Here is a 17,960-nt window from a genome sequence, read left to right on the forward strand (position 1 = left end):
TCTGGTGTATAAAATCTTTACTACCTATTTTATGGGGTGCGAATATTAGACACCACTCATCTGCTTTGGTTTATTTACAACAGCTTGGTTCTTTAGAAATATTCTATGCAGTGTTGAATTATATTAGGAGTGCACTGACTATTAAGCATAGCTTTGAGAGACTACCTCTATCCTAATTATTGATATATTTTTGATATCTTTTACCTTTATGATTGCCTTTAACTGTAGAAATGTTTTAGAGTGCTTGATTGTTTTAACTAATTTAATTGTTGTGCTACTAAGTGCTGTTTGTTTTTCATTTCTTCTGCCTGTAAATTTACTGTGTATTCTGTTCCTTGTAAAAGGTTTTAAATGTGATATGAATGTATGTGTTTTTATGGTCTTAAACAGACCAAAATAAAAGAATTGAATTGAACTGTGTAAAATAGTGGGATCCAAACCATTGCAATGTTTTCCAGTACCAAGCTGTTCCTGAGCAAAGAAGACAGTGCTCCACAGAGTGCGGCTGAGTAACCAGGGCTGGTGTATGCCTGACAGCCAGTCTCTCAGAGGTGAGCAGACATCAACTGGTCAACACTTTGTGCTGAAGATGTTGACAATCAGCCTAAAGGGCCTAGACACCTGTCTGCTGAGAGAGGGAAGGAGTGTGCCTGGCCCTGCAGCAGGAGAAACTCTCTCCCGGAGGAGAAACCCAGTGTGCTCCCCCATGAGAAGCACCAGGGAAAGTGGATCAACCAAGAGAGCAATCCAGGAGTGACCCGTAGTTTAAAAGGGATCTAGAGCCTCTCTGCCCAGTTCAGGAGTGAGCTGTACCAACACTATACTGGACGACATCTAAGCACGTAACATATTTGTCTGCCGCAGCTGCCAGCAAAGAGAGGAAAGCTGAATCACTGCCAAAACGAAAAATCCTGTATAACCCAGAGGCTGCAACTACCACTGCTGTGAACTGGACAGTAGCTGACCAGAAGGACTGTACTGCTGAAGTTAGATGCTGCTGCTCAGGCCACATTCCTGAGGCTGTCTCACAAACCTTGGCTTGAACGAGGCATCCATCATGGTTCCAGCACAAAAGAAGAGTCAAGACCAATTCACCCACTTTAGACTATATAAAAAAGAAACAACAAAGACATGAAACAGCATTGCTTCTCGCACAGATGAGAAACTTTACAGCCATCTGCACCTGATCCTAATCTTTGCCTGAACTTTTAGAGGGTTAGGCAATGGGATGTCAACTGGAGAGGGAGGAAGAACCTCTCGCAGGAAGAGAGTGGGAGGACTAACGTTTCAATGTTAAAATTCAATTTAATACAACCTTGTATATTGTACCTATCAGATTTAGTACTACTGCAATATTTCCATTTCCATAAAATGAGCAGCAGTGGGCTGGGCATGTTATTGTATCTCTTGGTTGTTGAGTTCTGAGGCAGCGCACACCCATGCTGCATCCAATTGTAGCCTGTTACTGCTAGCCCTTGACAGCACGCTGTTGTGTGATTTACAATCTCTCATATGATGGATCTTTTTAAGTTGACTGAGACGCAAAGGGGAACACCAGGACCTGTTTGCAGTGTTTTGCCCTCTTTTTGCTTCATATGAGACCCCTAGATGCTGGTTTTCTGACTCTGAGAGTGCTCTGGGCTCTGCTGGGCAAGCCCTGGGCCTGTGCGATGTTTAACACACATTGAAAACACGCATTAGGATACACCATGTGTTAGGGTACCCCTGTGATTGGCATTGCCTCACCTATAGGGCCCTAGTACATAATATGGCAGGGGGATTTAAACTACCTTTAATTCCCTAGCAGATAATAGGGCATGGCAGTTTAGAGGCCAACAGCCCTTTCTGCACTTGCATGTTTGCACTGCTGAGAGTTTGAGGTCATTTTAAAAGCAGCCCTGTGTTGCAGCACTGCTTTTAAATGTAAATTGTGCCCAAATTCAACTTTGGTGGTGGGGCACTTACAAATTGATAACCATCAATATTGTGGCATATTAGGTATCCCCAGACCCCCTCCCCCCCTAGGTGTCTCAGAGGTGGAGGTGGGAGTGGGGGTGGGTGGTCAGGTACTCATAAGGAGGACCTTTAAAAAAGAGGTTTTATATGATCTAGGTATTGAGAAATTGCACATTTAATTTCCCCCATTGTAGTAAAGTGCTTCCTAAAATGGTCTTTTGGGTAGGAGGACTGCGGAGTGTGGATGTACATTATGTTTGCACATTCATGAACCCTAAAGTCTCCCCTAGGTGTCTCGAAGGTGGGGGGTCATTTACTATAAGCAGTGTCCTTCTAAAAACGGTTTTATAGTCGCTGGTGTTAGAGAAACTGGACTTCCCTATTGTAGAAACCCGGCCCCATAGGTTAACATGGCAATAGTTGGTAATGAATAACTATGGCTAGGAATTCACAATAAATATCATTCAAGGACTTGTATCGATACATTCAACAATATGCAATTATTGAATTTATCCTGAAATATACGGCCAAGAAGTTATAAGAGTTTTTTGGTCTGCAAGTCAAAATCAGACTTCCTGCAGTCTCCCCTGATTGGTCAGAGTTAAGAGGATAAGCCAGTCTGCTTTGATGAGGTGATAAGTGGCACATGGGGAGAGAGGCTATCTGGTAGGAGAGGGCTCTGCTACACAGGAATGCCATAGAAGGGGAGAGGGGTTGTATACCATGGAGGTTCAAAGGAGCATGGGACAGGCAGGGAATGGAGGTTCAAAGGAGCATGGGACAGGCAGGGAATGCCAGGCCTATCTACCCACCATCCTCTCTGAGCCCAGCCAGATGGCAAGCTTAAGGAAGAAATTTGCAGATGCCAAAACGAAGTAAGCTATGAAAATGACCCATACTGGAGGTTGGTTTAACTAGTTCTTGCTCCTCTGCTGAGATATCAGTCATGTTGAATTTTGGAGGAATAGTGTTTTCTGGCTTATGGTACACTTTAGAGGAAGTGGTAATGCTCTGGGGTGTTGCCCTTCACCTCACTGGACAGGAGCACCCTCCTGCTTGACCCCAGAGAACACTGAATTAGTATCTGAGAGGGGCAGAGCCTCTCAGATCTACTGCTTTAAACTAAGAGAAGAAGAAGAGTATATACTGTAACTGTGGTTTGCACCAACCAGGCCCTGCTTTGACTGACTGCGCCTGCTGCACAATGTGAAACTACAGCCCTGAAAACCTAACTTGCTTTAAGAGGAATAAAGAGTAGACATCCTGCAAGCAGCAGGTTAACAGAGCTCACCTAGACCGACACCAAAAAGAATCTCCAGCCTGGAGTGCGTTCTGTGGATTTGTAAGGGTTTTGTCCAAGTGGATTGTGGGAGCTGAAGACTCAAACTTTCAAGGGCCATCTTGGAGATTACAGACCCTTGGATTGTATTATGGACACTTTGGGACCCCAGAGGAACTTCAGGAAGAAGTTGCAGAAGTTTGGAGAACTGTGGAGCAACTTCGTAAAAAAGCTCCAGAGTGGGACTAACTCAACTGCGAAAGCCAAGCCGGCGAACTTCAACCACGAGCCGGCCTATCCCACTGAAAAGCTCCAGAGGTCGGACTTCCAGAGTTAGACTGGGAGCTCCCTGGAAAGCAAGGAAGTGACTGGTGAAGTGCATCAAGGGACCCCAGCAGAAAAAACTCCAGAAAAGTTTCTAAGTTCAAAGGTAAAAACTATAACCGAGACCTACCGAGAGGGTGGCCGAGCAGGGCTCCCTCGTAGTCAACCTGAAACTTTGATATTGTTCCGGTCTTGCGTGACTAGATGTCCCGATAGGCGCTTTTGGTTTCTAGGGATTATATTGTACTAATTCTTTAAAATTCTTATCTCTAGTTGGCTACATTGGATGCTTGTCATTTTGGTATTATTTTAAAGAGAAAAATATGTTCTAATTTTATAAATTGGTGTGGGTTTTTTATGGTGTATTTTTCCTTAATTATTTACTGAATTGGTGTTTTTAAATGCTTAACATACCCGTCTCTGAAGTTAAGCCTGCCTGCTCGCAGCCAAGCTACCAAGGGCTGAGCATAGCAATACTTTTAAGGGGCCTATTCTGAGCACTAGAATGTGTTAATGGTATCATTGCAAGTGGTAGACTCATATTTACCACTGCAACAAAATCCATTTTTCAACAGTTAGCAACAAGAAAATAATTAAACTTGTGTATGACTTATTTGGCCGCACAATAAGGACCAGGAATTAGAAATTGAAGTTAAATAGTTTTATTGGCAAATAATAATCAGTCCATTATATGTACATATGAATAGAATATTAAAAAGATACAGAATTAAAGTTAGCAAACTGAAATATCACAATAGGTTCAGTCTCTGTAGAATAAGATATGAAATAATCACAGCCACAACAATACAAACACTGAGAAATAAGAATATCTGATTCTCTCTCCTAAACATGAATACGTTCTAAAGTAATGTAATCAAGGCTCTAAGCTTAGAATAAGGATGGTTCGTAAAATAGGGACTCCAGAATTGCAATAAGTCAGTAGAGGCCCGTGGTGGGAGTGTTGCTGGGCGCTGATGTGGGGTGGGGAAGGGGCAGGGTAGGGGGTAGTAAACTATGGATTACGGCCAATTAGAGGTAAATAAATATATAAATAAATAGAATTAATTTTGTTGCACATGCTGCATCGCATTTGACGATGCAGCATGTGCATCAAAATTCGTTATATTTATTTATATGTTTACTTACCTCTAATCAGCCTTAATTTGTAGTTTACTACCCCCCACCCTGCACCTCCTCCGCCCCTCGTCAGCGCCCAGCAGCACTCCCACCATGGGCCGCTACTGCAATAAGTGTTTTGAATGAAGGTTCACACTTTCAAGAGTAAAAGAAGCAGATAGGTCTGTATCCCTCAAAGTCTAAAGGAATCTGCTCTAACTTCTAACAGAGTGAACACAATTAAACAAGTAAAACTTCAACAAAAATCATATCTTGTCCCACTCCACCAGGACCCAATCATTTCTCTTCTTGCGGTGTGCATTTGCAACATTACCAGAATTTCCCATCTTACAGAACTTGGAAAATTACTGCAACATTAAGCATTCTTCATTCCTGATATGCTTTGAATCAGAAGCTTCACCCGCTTATCATGCCTTTGCGCTTATTGCCAAGTTGTCCCTTCTGAAACCTTACTATCAAGAAACTAGTACAGACAACAATACTTATTTTCTCTAGCTAATGAACTCTTGAGAATGCACCTAAAAAAGGAAAAGAACACCTTAACCAAGCAAAATGCATTTAAAAAAACAAGACCTTTAGCCACGCTAACTTTAACGAAACATTTAAACGTGCACTTCAAATACATTGTTATACTTGTGCACATATAACTCAAGAAAAAATGCGAAGTGAGTAAAAGCATACAGGATTACACCTTCAAATATGACTTTCAGAATATATGCAAATGTGACTAAAAGTGTAAATGCAAAAGTGAATACAAAATACGTCTTCATGTATAAACTGAACATTAGGGCAAATGTTTATAAAACTATAGTTTCTGCAGTAAATACATTTCATTAATATGTTTAAATGTTCACACATGTTAGAAAAGTTATGGGACACAGTAAATATAGTGTCACATGTAAGTACATAAGAGCATTTCTATGACATGTAAGGGTGGAGTCTACATTACGCTAACCCAATCCCTCTCTGATGGGGATGTTAGCCATCACAATACTACACATATGAATCCTTATCAGGTGAAATCAAATCAAAACCTTAAAGTTCTCAACAATGTTTCAATGTCTTTATAAAATCTACACTGATTCTCCTCCATTTCCATATCACTTTTAGTTCTTTTCAACCGCTTCTCATGTTTTCCTTCCCTTCTTGATTTTATACTCTTTTATCCTTTGATGATAATAAAAAGGGATATGAGACAGATGGTTATAACAATAAGAGGTCTGAAGGATGTCTCAAGATAGAACCTGCTATTCCACTTCGTAGGTTCCAAACCATCTGTGTATTACATACAATCTATTTTCAATTTCTTTCAAAGCACCTGTAGGTTCTAATCCCTTCAACTCTCCTTTTAGATCAGTAATGTTCTTAATGTATTTCTTTAAGCATTGCTGGAACTTTAACATCTTGCAAACTCTACTCTCTTTCTCCAGAAGAAAGTCTAACGCAATTCAATTCAATTCAATTCAATTAATTTATATAGCGCGCTACATACCCAGAGGGTCTCAAGGCGCTTGGAGAAGGGTGGGGAATTACTTGTCGAATATCCAGGTTTTAAGTTGCTTTCTGAATGCTAGGTGGTTCTGTGTGAGGCGAAGGTGAGTGGGAAGTGAGTTCCAGGTTTTGGCTGCCAGGTAGGAGAAGGATCTTCCTCCCATGGTGGTTTTGTTGATGCGAGGTACAGTGGCGAGGGCTTGGTTGGATGATCGTAGCTGGCGGGAGGGGGTGTAGAAGGAAAGTCGTGTGTTGAGGCATTCGGGTCCAAGTTCGTAAAGTGCTTTGTGTGCGTGGGTTAGGAGGCGGAATGTTATCCTCTTATTGACGGGGAGCCAGTGGAGGTTTTTCAGGTGACCAGAAATGTGGTCTTTACGCGGAATGTCTAGTATGAGTCTGGCTGATGCGTTCTGGATGCGTTGGAGTTTTTTCTGAAGTTTTGCGGTGGTACCGGCGTATAGGGTGTTTCCGTAGTCCAAGCGGCTTGTAACCAGTGCGTGGGTGACCGTTTTTCTAGTTTCGGTGGGGATCCAGCGAAATGTTTTTTTCAGCATGCGAAGGATGTTGAAGCAAGATGAGGAAACGGCGTTGACCTGTCTGGTCATCGAGAGTGAGGAGTCCAGAATGACGCCCAGGTTCCGTGCGTGGTCCGTCGGGATGGGTGCTTTTCCAAGGGACTCTGGCCACCACAAGTCGTCCCAGGCGGAGGGGGAGGTACCTAGGATAAGGACTTCTGTTTTGTCGGAATTCAGTTTCAGACGGCTGTGCTTCATCCACTCGGCTACTTCTCTCATTCCTTTATGTAAGTTTGTTTTGGCGGTGTTAGGGTCTTTGGTGAGTGAGAGGATCAGTTGAGTGTCATCAGCGTAGGAGATGATGTTGAGGTTGTGTTGGCGTGCGATGGCCGCGAGGGGGCTCATGTATACGTTGAAGAGGGTGGGGCTGAGTGAAGATCCTTGTGGCACGCCGCAGATGACTTCAGTGGCCTCTGACTTGAATGGTGGGAGGCGGACTCTCTGGGTTCTTCCGACAAGGAACGAGGTGATCCATTCCAGTGCTTTTCCTTGGATCCCTATGTTTCTGAGGCATTGTAACAGGGTGCTATGACAGACTGTGTCGAAGGCTGCGGAGAGGTCGAGGAGGATGAGGGCGACTGTGTCTCCATTGTCCAGTAGAGTTAGAATGTCGTCTGTTGCTGCGATGAGTGCGGTCTCAGTGCTGTGTTTGGCTCGGAAGCCAGACTGTGAGGAGTCTAGGGATTTGTTGGTTTTGAGGAAGGCGGCGAGCTGGTTGTTGACAGCTTTCTCGATGACTTTGGCCGGGAATGGAAGAAGCGAGATGGGGCAGTAGTTTTTGAGTTCGGTGGGGTCAGCTGTGGGTTTTTTCAGAAGGGCGCTGAGTTCGGCGTGTTTCCAGCTTTCCGGGAAGGTGGCGGAGTTAAGGGAGCAGTTGATGACATCTCGGAGGTGGGGTGCGATGACGGAGTCAGCTTTGTTGAAGATGTGGTGAGGGCATGGGTCTGTGGGGGATCCTGAGTGGATGGAGTTCATCAGGCGGATGGTGTCCTCGGTGGAGATTGGGTTCCAGTCATTAAGGATGTTCAAGGGGGGTGAGGGTACGGCAGAAGGTAGGGTGGGTTGGTCTCCGGGTTGGTTGCCAAAGCTGTTGTGGATGTCTGCTATTTTGTCGTGGAAGAACGAAGCAAGGGAGTCGCAAAGGGCTTGAGAGGGAGTGATGTCTTTGGAGTTGGCAGTGGGGTTGGTAAACTCTTTGACGATGTTGAATAATTCCTTGCTGTTGTGGGCGTTGTTGTCAAGTCGGTCTTTGAAAGCGGCTTTCTTGGCGGTCCGGATCAGTTGGTGGTGTATGCGGATGGCGTTTTTGAAGACGTCCCTGGTGCTGGTGTTTGGGTCTTTTTTCCATGCCTTCTCAAGGGAGTGACAGAGTTTCTTGGATTTCTTAAGATCATCGTTGAACCAGGGGGCGTTTTTGCTGCCTAGTTTGATTTGACGTTTTTTTCAGGGGTGCTAGGCTGTCGGCGCTGTTGGTTAGCCATTGAGTGAAGTTAATGGCTGCTTGGTTGGGGTTCGAAGAGTGGGCAGGGGGGTTTTGAAGAAGCGATGAGGAGATCTGGTCGATGGTGATTTTGTTCCAGTTTCTTCGCAGAGTAGGTTGAGGATGGTTGTGGGTTGTGGTCTTTTTGTAGATAAAGTGAACGCAGCTGTGGTCCGTCCAATGGAGAGCTGTGGTGTGACTGAAGGAGATATGTTAGCTGGAGGTGAAGATAGGTTCGAGAGTGTGACCTGCGTGGTGAGTGGGGGTATTAACAAGTTGTTTGAGTCCGAGGTTGGCGAGATTGTCCAGCAGGGTGGTGGTGTTGCTGTCGTTGCTTTTTTCCAGGTGAAAATTGAGGTCTCCCAATAGAATGTAATCCTTGGAGGGGAGGGCGTGTGGGGTGATAAAGTCAGTGATGTCTTCACTGAATTGAGCACGGTGTCCTGGTAGCCTGTAGAGGAGGGTGCCTCTGAGTGTGGTCTTGGGGTCGGTGTGGATCTGGAAGTGAAGGTGCTCGGCGCTAGCGAGGTTGACGTCTGAGCTGGTTGAGATGCGGATGGAGTTCTTATGGACGATAGCGATGCCTCCTCCTATTTGCTTGGTGCGGTCTTTTCGGATGATCTTGTAGCCTTCCGGGATGGCAATGGTGATGTCTGGGGCTGAGGAGGCGTTCATCCATGTTTCTGTTAGGAAGGCGACGTCCGGAGAGGTGGTGTCTAGTAGATTCCAGAGGTCGATGGCGTGTCTGTGGACCGAGTGGGTGTTGAGCAAGATAATTCTGTAAAACCACAGACCCCATAGCTACCATTTCATTATCTACAGACAATAAGAAACTTCCTGTACTTGTTGCCAATTTATCCGCTATGGTGGACAACTTTCTAATGTTGAGATCATTCGAGATAACACCTGCTGAAGGGATCATTGCACCAAAAAGTCTCCCACATTTTAAGCACCACTACTACCTCATTTAAATCTAGTTTTTGTTTCCTATACAGGATGATTCAAATGTTCCACATGATACATTTTTGGGAAAACTATACCTAAATAATATGTACCATACTTTCCCTTAGGAAATTTTAAGTAGGCATGCTTCCACCAAACAAAATAAACCCCAAGAATAATGGGATCTTGTCATACCCAAAACAGAAGCCAAATTCCTAGGTGCTCAAAAATATGGTCCCAATCACTGTCACCTATGAACTTAATTTTAAAGGGTGATTTTTCTGTAGTCACACATCATTTTTCTTTGTGTTGGTAATCTAGAAGTGGTACAGGCATAACTCCTGAGTCTCTATTTTCTGCTTCTTCCTTATCCCATGGTCCTTTATGTCTCTGATCCCACCATTTTCTCTATCTTTCATCTATTGTTCTGTTCCTTTCTTCAGTTAAATCCCAACATTTCGTCTCAACCTCAGTTAAAGAACATATCTAATTGTTTCTATGAGCAAATACAGTGTCCATTGTAATTTTTTGGTCTAAGGAAACTGTTAATTGTATCTATTGTCTTAGCATGAAGATTTCTATTCAAATGCTTAAGCGAAGGAACTTCCAGAAGTGCCAAATCATAATTTGAGTAATAATATTGGAAATGACCCTTCCCATAAAACAGACTTCACACAATGCTACACGTAACACCATGCGTAAGAATATAGTGATAGGTAATTCCCTTTGCCACTGATGCAGATAACTACATATAGATATACCAGTCCTTTGTATCCATACCGTCAATGTATTCATAAAGCAACTTAAAATAGACATTTGAAGAATAATCTCCTCTAGAGGAATCTACATGCAAAGCTTTATAATTTAGTGCATGCAAACTATTATCTGTAGGACGTGACATCTTAGGGGTAACACTAGGCTTTAGCTCGGTCATTGTGGAAAATGTAGGTAAAAATAATCCTACAAGTAGAACAATTAATACTACAACAATGGCAAGCAACACTCTTACTAATATTTCTCTCTATCTATTTGTGTTATTAATTTCCATGACTTCTCTAGACTCAGACAGTTAAACAAGGCTTGCAGCAAATGGATTTCTCTTGTGCACTTCTACTTATGCAGATGACAAACAAACATCCATACATCATGTGAGGAAATTATTTACAAGGCCTTTGTGAAGCTTCATTAGCCCTTCTCCATGTTCTTCTATATGACACCCTCACACTCTTTCAGTAACCTCAGGCTTAGCTAATCTTCTTAATTCTTTTTAAAAAAGTTCTATCAAGAGTCTTTCATAAAACAAAAGTACAAAGTTTAATTTGGAGATCAAGCCAATGACAACTTGGGCCTATCTATTCAATGACAAAGCAATTTCAAAACACATTCATCAAAGAATGCTGATTCACAGAGGTTCACCTGGAACATCACTGTTATCCTCCAAATTCTCCAAGTCCTCCAAGGGCCTCGGACATAGCACTCTTCCGCTTTTAGGTCTCCTTAGTACAGGTTGTTCACTTGCGCTGTCACTCAGGCCAGAATCCTCTGTATCCTCCAGGACAGTACTCAGTCCTCTTTCTGTAGGCAATCCTAATCTCTCTCCTTCTTGCCTTCTCAACCATCTGTTCTCAGTCTTTACTTGGCATGACACAGCACTAGGGCCCTTCATCATGGTCTGAGTTTGGCTCCAGTAGTGACTCAGGCCAAGACTTCCCAAGTTTCAGTTCATCAAGACCCCCTCAGGCAGGGGATGTGCTGTCACAGACTCTTGCCGAGTCTCAGTACTCTGTGCACCCTCTTCTTGCTCTCTCTCAGTTGGGAATTGCATTTCAGGAAGAGGTACTGTAACATCAACAAGACAGCACTCCACTCTATGGGTGGGGGCTGCATAAAACCAGTTGGGAAGACCCCATCACTAAACCGGAGTATTTGTTGCAAGGATGACTTGGTATGCCATCTAGGCTCCAGACAGGTTCCCTTAACGAGTTTCTTCACTAAGACCCAGTCACCAGGACTGAGGTCATGACACTGCTGCAGACATGGAGAGGTTGCAACAGTTTTAACCTTATGTGACACAGAATGGACCACATTAGAGCGTCCTTTGCAATAGTCAAGCACTATGTTGTTGGAAGGTGGTTATTAGTAGTGGCAAATGTATATCTGTCACTGGCAATAAGGCCACGAACACAGTCTAGGGCTCAAAATAGGTCTTATAAAATGATTTCCATGCTCAACCATTGGTAGCTTCGCTGCGAGAAGGCAGGCTTAACTTCAAAAACAGGTATGTAAAAACACCAATTCAGTAAATAATTAAGACACAATACACAATAAAAATCCAACACCAATTTATAAAAATAGGAAATATTTTTATCTTTATAATGCCACAAAAACAAAAAAATTAAACCGGAGACATTCATTTTTTAAAGATTTTGCACTTTATAGCACATAGAAACCTATACCGACTATTGGGACATCTGGTCGTGCTAGACTGGGACAAAGACGACGTTTTAGGCTGACCGCAATGGAGCCCTGCATGCCCACTCCTCCTGGTAGATTTGGTCAAAGTTTTACTTTCTGACTTTTACACTTTTCTGGAGCTTTTCTTCCCGGGGTCCCTCGAAGCTCTCATCAAGTCCAGATTTGGTGAGGGTTCATTAGCTTGCCTTGCGACGAGCTCCCTGTTCAACTTCTTGAAGGCAGATCTCTGGAGCTTTCCAGGGAGACAAACCAGAGATCCAGGCCGCTGCGTGGTTGAAGGCGGTCGGCTTGACTCTCGTGGGTGCTCCAGTTCACCTCTCCTATGTTCGGACTTGGAAACATATATAAATAACTGACCACCACCCCTACCCCATGGACATCTATTGGAAAGCCTTGGGATACCTAATATGCCAAAATATTGTGGTTTTTTAAAAGCAGTCCTGCAACACAGGGCTGCTTTTAGACTGACCTCAGGCTTTAGCAGTGCACACATGCAAGTGTAGAAATGTTACTGGCCTCTAAACTGCGATGCTATATTATATACTAGAGATTTAAAGATAGTTTCAATCCCTCTTCCCTATTATGTACTAGGGCCTTCAAGGGGAGGTCATGCCAATCATAGGGGTACCCTTACCCATAGTGTACCCTAGTGTATGTAGGTGTTTTCACTGTATTCCAACTGTGTTTTAAGCATTGCACTAGCCCTGGGCCTGGTTCACTATTGAATGCTCATGATCCTTGACCCATGAGCACATTATCGTGCAACCTCATCAGTGTAACTGTTGACCACATAATCATCACCACTGCACTTCACAACTGCAATTTTTGCAGGAAGCTGTAGGGCTTCAAGTAATCGCATGGCATGTTCCCCATTGTGGATCGGAGATCCAGATGATATCATAGATCCTCTTTGTGACCATAACTGTCTGAAGTCATGAACAACACCAAAGCCATACTGACTATCTGTAAATGAAGTTACTCTCAGCTGTTCAAAAATACAGCACGCTGGGGGCGTGGCGAACAGCCGAGCAAGATGGCTGCTTAGTGAAAGAGATCAGGGGATGACATAGCCTTTCGCACCAATCCGATCATTTATCCAGCATATAACTGTGTTCCAGGGGCCTGATCTGAGGTCTAGGACCGAGCGGCTGTAACCGGCGAAATCCGACACCGGGTGCCAGCGATAGCCGCGGTTGTCCTGCAGCGGCCTAACACTCACGCGGAGACCGGGGCCTGGAGTGGCTCGGGCCCGGGAACGGGACAGGAGGGCGGCGGAACGAGGCGAGTGGCGTGCCGGGAGCTGTGAACGCCCCTGTAAACAGCACGACCGAACACGACCTGGACACTCCCTGGGGGGCTGGTAGCTACCAGCGCAGCGGTTGATGCAGCGAGTGGAGCAGCAATTGCACGGTGGGGCCTGGTTACAGGGACAAAACCGGGGGCTCGATTTCCAGAAGGGCCGCAACTGCTATGGACCTGAGGGGCGTGGGGTCCCAAGACTTTGCAGAAACCGTGAGGGCACACATTGCGCTAGACGGAGCTTGAGTGGCGCCGGCTTCCCACCACGCCCCCCACCTACCTGTTGGGGATACTTAACCAACGCTGCGAGACTAACTGCAGTATTTGGCTCTGGGAGCCCCAGTGACTGGCTAACATAGTGCTGGCGGGAGGCACGCTATCTGAAGGGCGGGTGGTGCAGGCTGGAGGTCGAGAATTGAACCAGATGCAGGCCTCTCCGTAACGCGTACTCTGCAGCACTGACACGCCCGCATATTCCACATTAAATCACGACGCCAGTACCTGTAAAGTTGTCCACGCCTAGCAGGCTCTGGAGTCCACCAGCCCGAGAGAATAGATAATGCTGCGCAGTGCATTACTTGACCCACCGTCGACGACATCATGGCGGGCAGGGGCCCACGGACTCAAAATACGCAGACCAAATTGGACAAGTACGCATACAAGAAAGGTTTTCCACCACTCCCAGAGGGGCACACTTCCTCGGGCAAGGTGGCGGAGGGTGAGGGGGCGAAAAGTTGACGCCGGAGGATATCATGGCGGTCCTTTCGAGTGTCCAAACTACAGTGGGGACGATCTCTACTGACGTCAACCTATTATGAGCGGACTTCCAGAAAATGGCAGACAGAGTCAAAGAAGTGGGGATAGTCACCAAATCTCTGCTGACGGATACAACTGCAATGCAAAAAGCTCTGTCCCGACTCGAGACGGAAAACAAGCTACTAGCGGAGAAGCTCGATGACCAAGAAGGGCGCTCACGCCGGAACAATGTCCGCATTCTTGGTATTCCAGAAAGTGAAGGCACTCAAGCAATGGACCTATATGTTGAAGAACTGGTGAAAATGCGACTTCAGCCTAAAGGACTCTCCAGTTTCTTCTCGGTGGAGAGAGCCCATAGAGTTCCGGGCTGAAGGCCTAAGATGGGAGCACCCCCCAGACCGGTGCTCGCCAGACTGTTTAACTTTTGAGACAGAGACCCCATCTTACAAACGGCGAGAGTCTCCCCGCCAATTTGAGTCCACAATTCACCAGTCTCCTTCTCCCCGGACTATACAGCAGCGGTCTCCAGACGAATTACCCTATTCCATGCTATTTTCTGCGAGGCTCAGAGTAGTAGCGGAGGGCATGACATGGTTCTTTAAAACCCAGAAGAGGCCTATGACTGGCTTGAGGGATGGCAGTGAGTGGATAAACCGCGTCGTGGGAACAAAGATCACCACCGCCGTGTAGAGGAAGACAAAACAGGCAGCCAAGTAACACGGCGCTCGGACCTGGACTGCTCCCCACAGTCCGACACAGAGAATATAGGCCAATAATAGGACTACCAACAGCATAATACCCGGGAGAGAGTTCCCATAAATGAAAAGCCACGGTCGTGCCGACTTTGGACACTGGACTGAAGCAGGCCATGGAGGGAAGGGAGGGTTGATGCGTCCTCTTGAACTCCTTACCCCCGTCAAGCAAGTATTATGTTTTGGGTTGGGAAGAAGCACTCTGCTGAGTTGGGGTGGCGGGCGGTTTCGAGTCCGTTAAGCAGAGATACAGGGTGGGAAGGAGGGACAGAGGGTTGTGAAGTTTGGATTATGTTTATCTTTGTTCTAGTTTGTATCAGCACTGATGGCAGGGCAGAGAATCGACTGACCGGCAGGTCTTCAAATGGTTTCGTTAGGCAGCAGTTCATGGTATTTACGCACCACACCCATGGCAGCACGCACACAAACTGACCATACCCAGGCCACGACCCAAGAAGCTGAAGTAAACCCCCTCGTGTTAGTAACGTGGAATGTCCATGGACTGGGTGACAAGATAAAGAGGGGACTGGTACTGCGGGCCCTGAAACGCCAAGGCCCCGCATTAGCGCTACTGCAGGAGACGCATCTCACGGGCACGAAATGTAAGGCATTAGATAGATGGGGGTATAAGATGGTAGTACACTCCGAGTTCTCATCGGGCACCAGGGGGACGGGCATCCTGGTGAGGAAAAACTCTCCCTTCATAGTCCTCCAAATCAAGACAGACGACCAAGGTAGGTTTGCAGCACTGCAGGGTCAATGGGATTGCAGGCTTATTAATGTGGTATCAGTATACATTCTACCAGCACTTCAAGCAGTGGCGCTCCCAGCACTCAGCGACTTCCTCCTTACACTGCCGGAAGGGGAACTTGTCATTGGGGGGGACTTCAACGCCACAATGGACGCCACCATAGACAAATACCCGGTTAAATCGCAGGCACCTGGAACCTCTCACTTGCAGAGCTTCGCAGAAGCAATAGGGCTGATGGATGTCTGGAGGCGCTCACATCCCACAGTGCACCAATACACGTACCACTCCAATGCGCATGACAGTCTGTCCAGAATAGACTATTTTATGATGCTAGATGCCAGTCTACAAAACGTTGAGGGTATAGTGCTCAAACCCAGGGGCATCTCTGATCATTCACCAGTGGTACTGACTTTTTCCTACCGCCAAAAGTCTCATCGGAGGATTTATCCTATTTATCCCGGGCACCTCCAAATTCCCGTTATTAGAAAAGCCCTCCGTAGAGCCACGAAACACTTTTTTGAGGAAAACACTGCATCGGTTAGTTCACCGTCAATAGTGTGGGAAGCATACAAGACTGTCCTTAGAGGGCATGCAATAGCATCTATCACGGGGCACAGACGGGCAAAGCAGAGGGAATTATTAGATTTAGAGATAGACCTGCAGGCAGCCGAGACAGACCCCTCAGCAGATCCTACACCGGAGACAACACACGTCCTGCACCTCAGACAACAACGACACAGGGACTACTTACGAGATAAGACGGTGGCTAGCCTTGCAGCAACATGGCATAAAATATATGACGTAGGAGACAAGGCAGGAAGCTGCTGGCTTGGCTAGATAGGCGTGAGAATAGCACTAGGGGAATACGGCAAATAAGGATGGCAGAGGGACAATTCACGACAGACCCCGAGGATATAGTAGATACACTGGCAGAATATTATCAGGAAGTTTTCACACCAACATCGAATATCTCAGAGGCTGAGGTAGCAGAGTCCTTAATAAATATAGAGATGCCCATGCTGACTCAGGAGGCTTCCCTGGACCTGGAGGCAGACCTTATGGACGAAGAATTGCAATTAGCAATCCGTTCGCTGCAGTCAGACAAAGCACTGGGACCCAACGGGATCCTGATAGAATGGTATAAACAGATGGCAGAGACTGTCTGCCCGCATTTATTGGCAATGTATAACGACAGCCTGGAGAAGGGCGAACTACCGTTAGACCAACGAATAGCCACGATAGTGGCAATTCCAAAACCCGGTAAGCCCCCATCCGAATGCACCTCCTACCACCCAATATCTCTGCTAAATGCAGAGGCAAAAATTTTAGTTAAACTATTAGCCAACAGATTGATGACACATTTACCACACTTAATCCACCCGGACCAATCTGGCTACATGCCAAATAGGGACACTGCACTCAACCTCAGATGCCTACATGGAGCGCTGGCCAAGGCTCCGTCTCTGTCCGAGCCGGCAGTTATATTGTCCCTAGATGCGAAGATGGCCTTCGACATGGTAGAATGGAAGTATCTCTTTGCGGTCCTTCCGTGCCTGGGATTTGGCCCTAAATTTTGTGCATGGGTCCGCCTCTTATACACGGAGCCTCTAGCTTGTGTAATGGCTAATGGACACCTATCAGGCGTGATACCGTTGGCAAGAGGGACGCACCAGGGTTGTCCCCAGTCGCCACTCCTATTCGCGCTGGTGCTAGAACCCCTGGCAACGCTGATTCATGGTGCTCCATTACTAAAAGGAATCTGAAGGAGGGAGGGATGGGAAGACCGTCTCTTTTTATACGCGGATGACATACTGGTGTACCTCACAGATCCAGAACACTCTATACCAGAGCTTCTCAACATATGTGATAACTTCGGGAAGGTGTCAGGGTACACAATAAACTGGTCCAAATCGGTCTTATATATACTGAAGGGGCCCGCTCCGCAACTCTCTACTGATTGCCCGCTTGTGGTTGCGAGGGATTCATTTAAATACTTAGGTATTCATATCACAATGGATGTAACAGAGTTCTTCTCCAAAAATCTGGCATCCCCTATGGAGCGATTACGGAGAGACGTGATACATTGGGCTTCCCTGCCCCTGACAATCCTGGGTAAAGCGGCCTTGTACAAAATGATGGCCCTACCCCGGTTTATCTATGCTCTTAATAACACGCCCTTCCCAGTCCCGCCCCGATACTTCAAACAAATAGCTGCACAGGTGTCCGTACTTCTCTAGGGTAACAGACCGGCGCGACTAGCGCAGGCGAAACTACATAGAAGTTGGTATGATGGTGGGATAGCACTCCCCGACATACAGTTGTACTATTGGGCGGCACACCTCAAGGTCATTAACCAATGGATACATGCACCGCAGGAGGACCCAGCGTACAGGGCAGATAGAGCCCAACTGGGAACGAACCATATGCTTGCAATCCTATATAACAAAGGGCAAGCACTGAAACTAGAGGGCCCCACAAGGCATACGGCCATGCTGTGACACACAGCGCAGACACGGTTGAGATGGCGGGGGGTCATTACCAAACGTACCCCGCTCTGGGACACTAAACAACTGGGACAGCTGCGACATAGCCAGGGATTTGAACAGTGGGACACTATAGGCATCTCCACGGTGGGGGATTTGTGGGACAAAGGGAATGTAGTGCCATTTGCTCAACTCCAGCAGCAATACAAATTGGGCCCGCCTGAGGCTTTCAGAGACACACAAATAAGGCATGCATCGCT

Source organism: Lissotriton vulgaris, chromosome 1_2, assembly GCF_964263255.1.
Source record: "Lissotriton vulgaris chromosome 1_2, aLisVul1.2, whole genome shotgun sequence".
NCBI lineage: Eukaryota > Metazoa > Chordata > Amphibia > Caudata > Salamandridae > Lissotriton > Lissotriton vulgaris.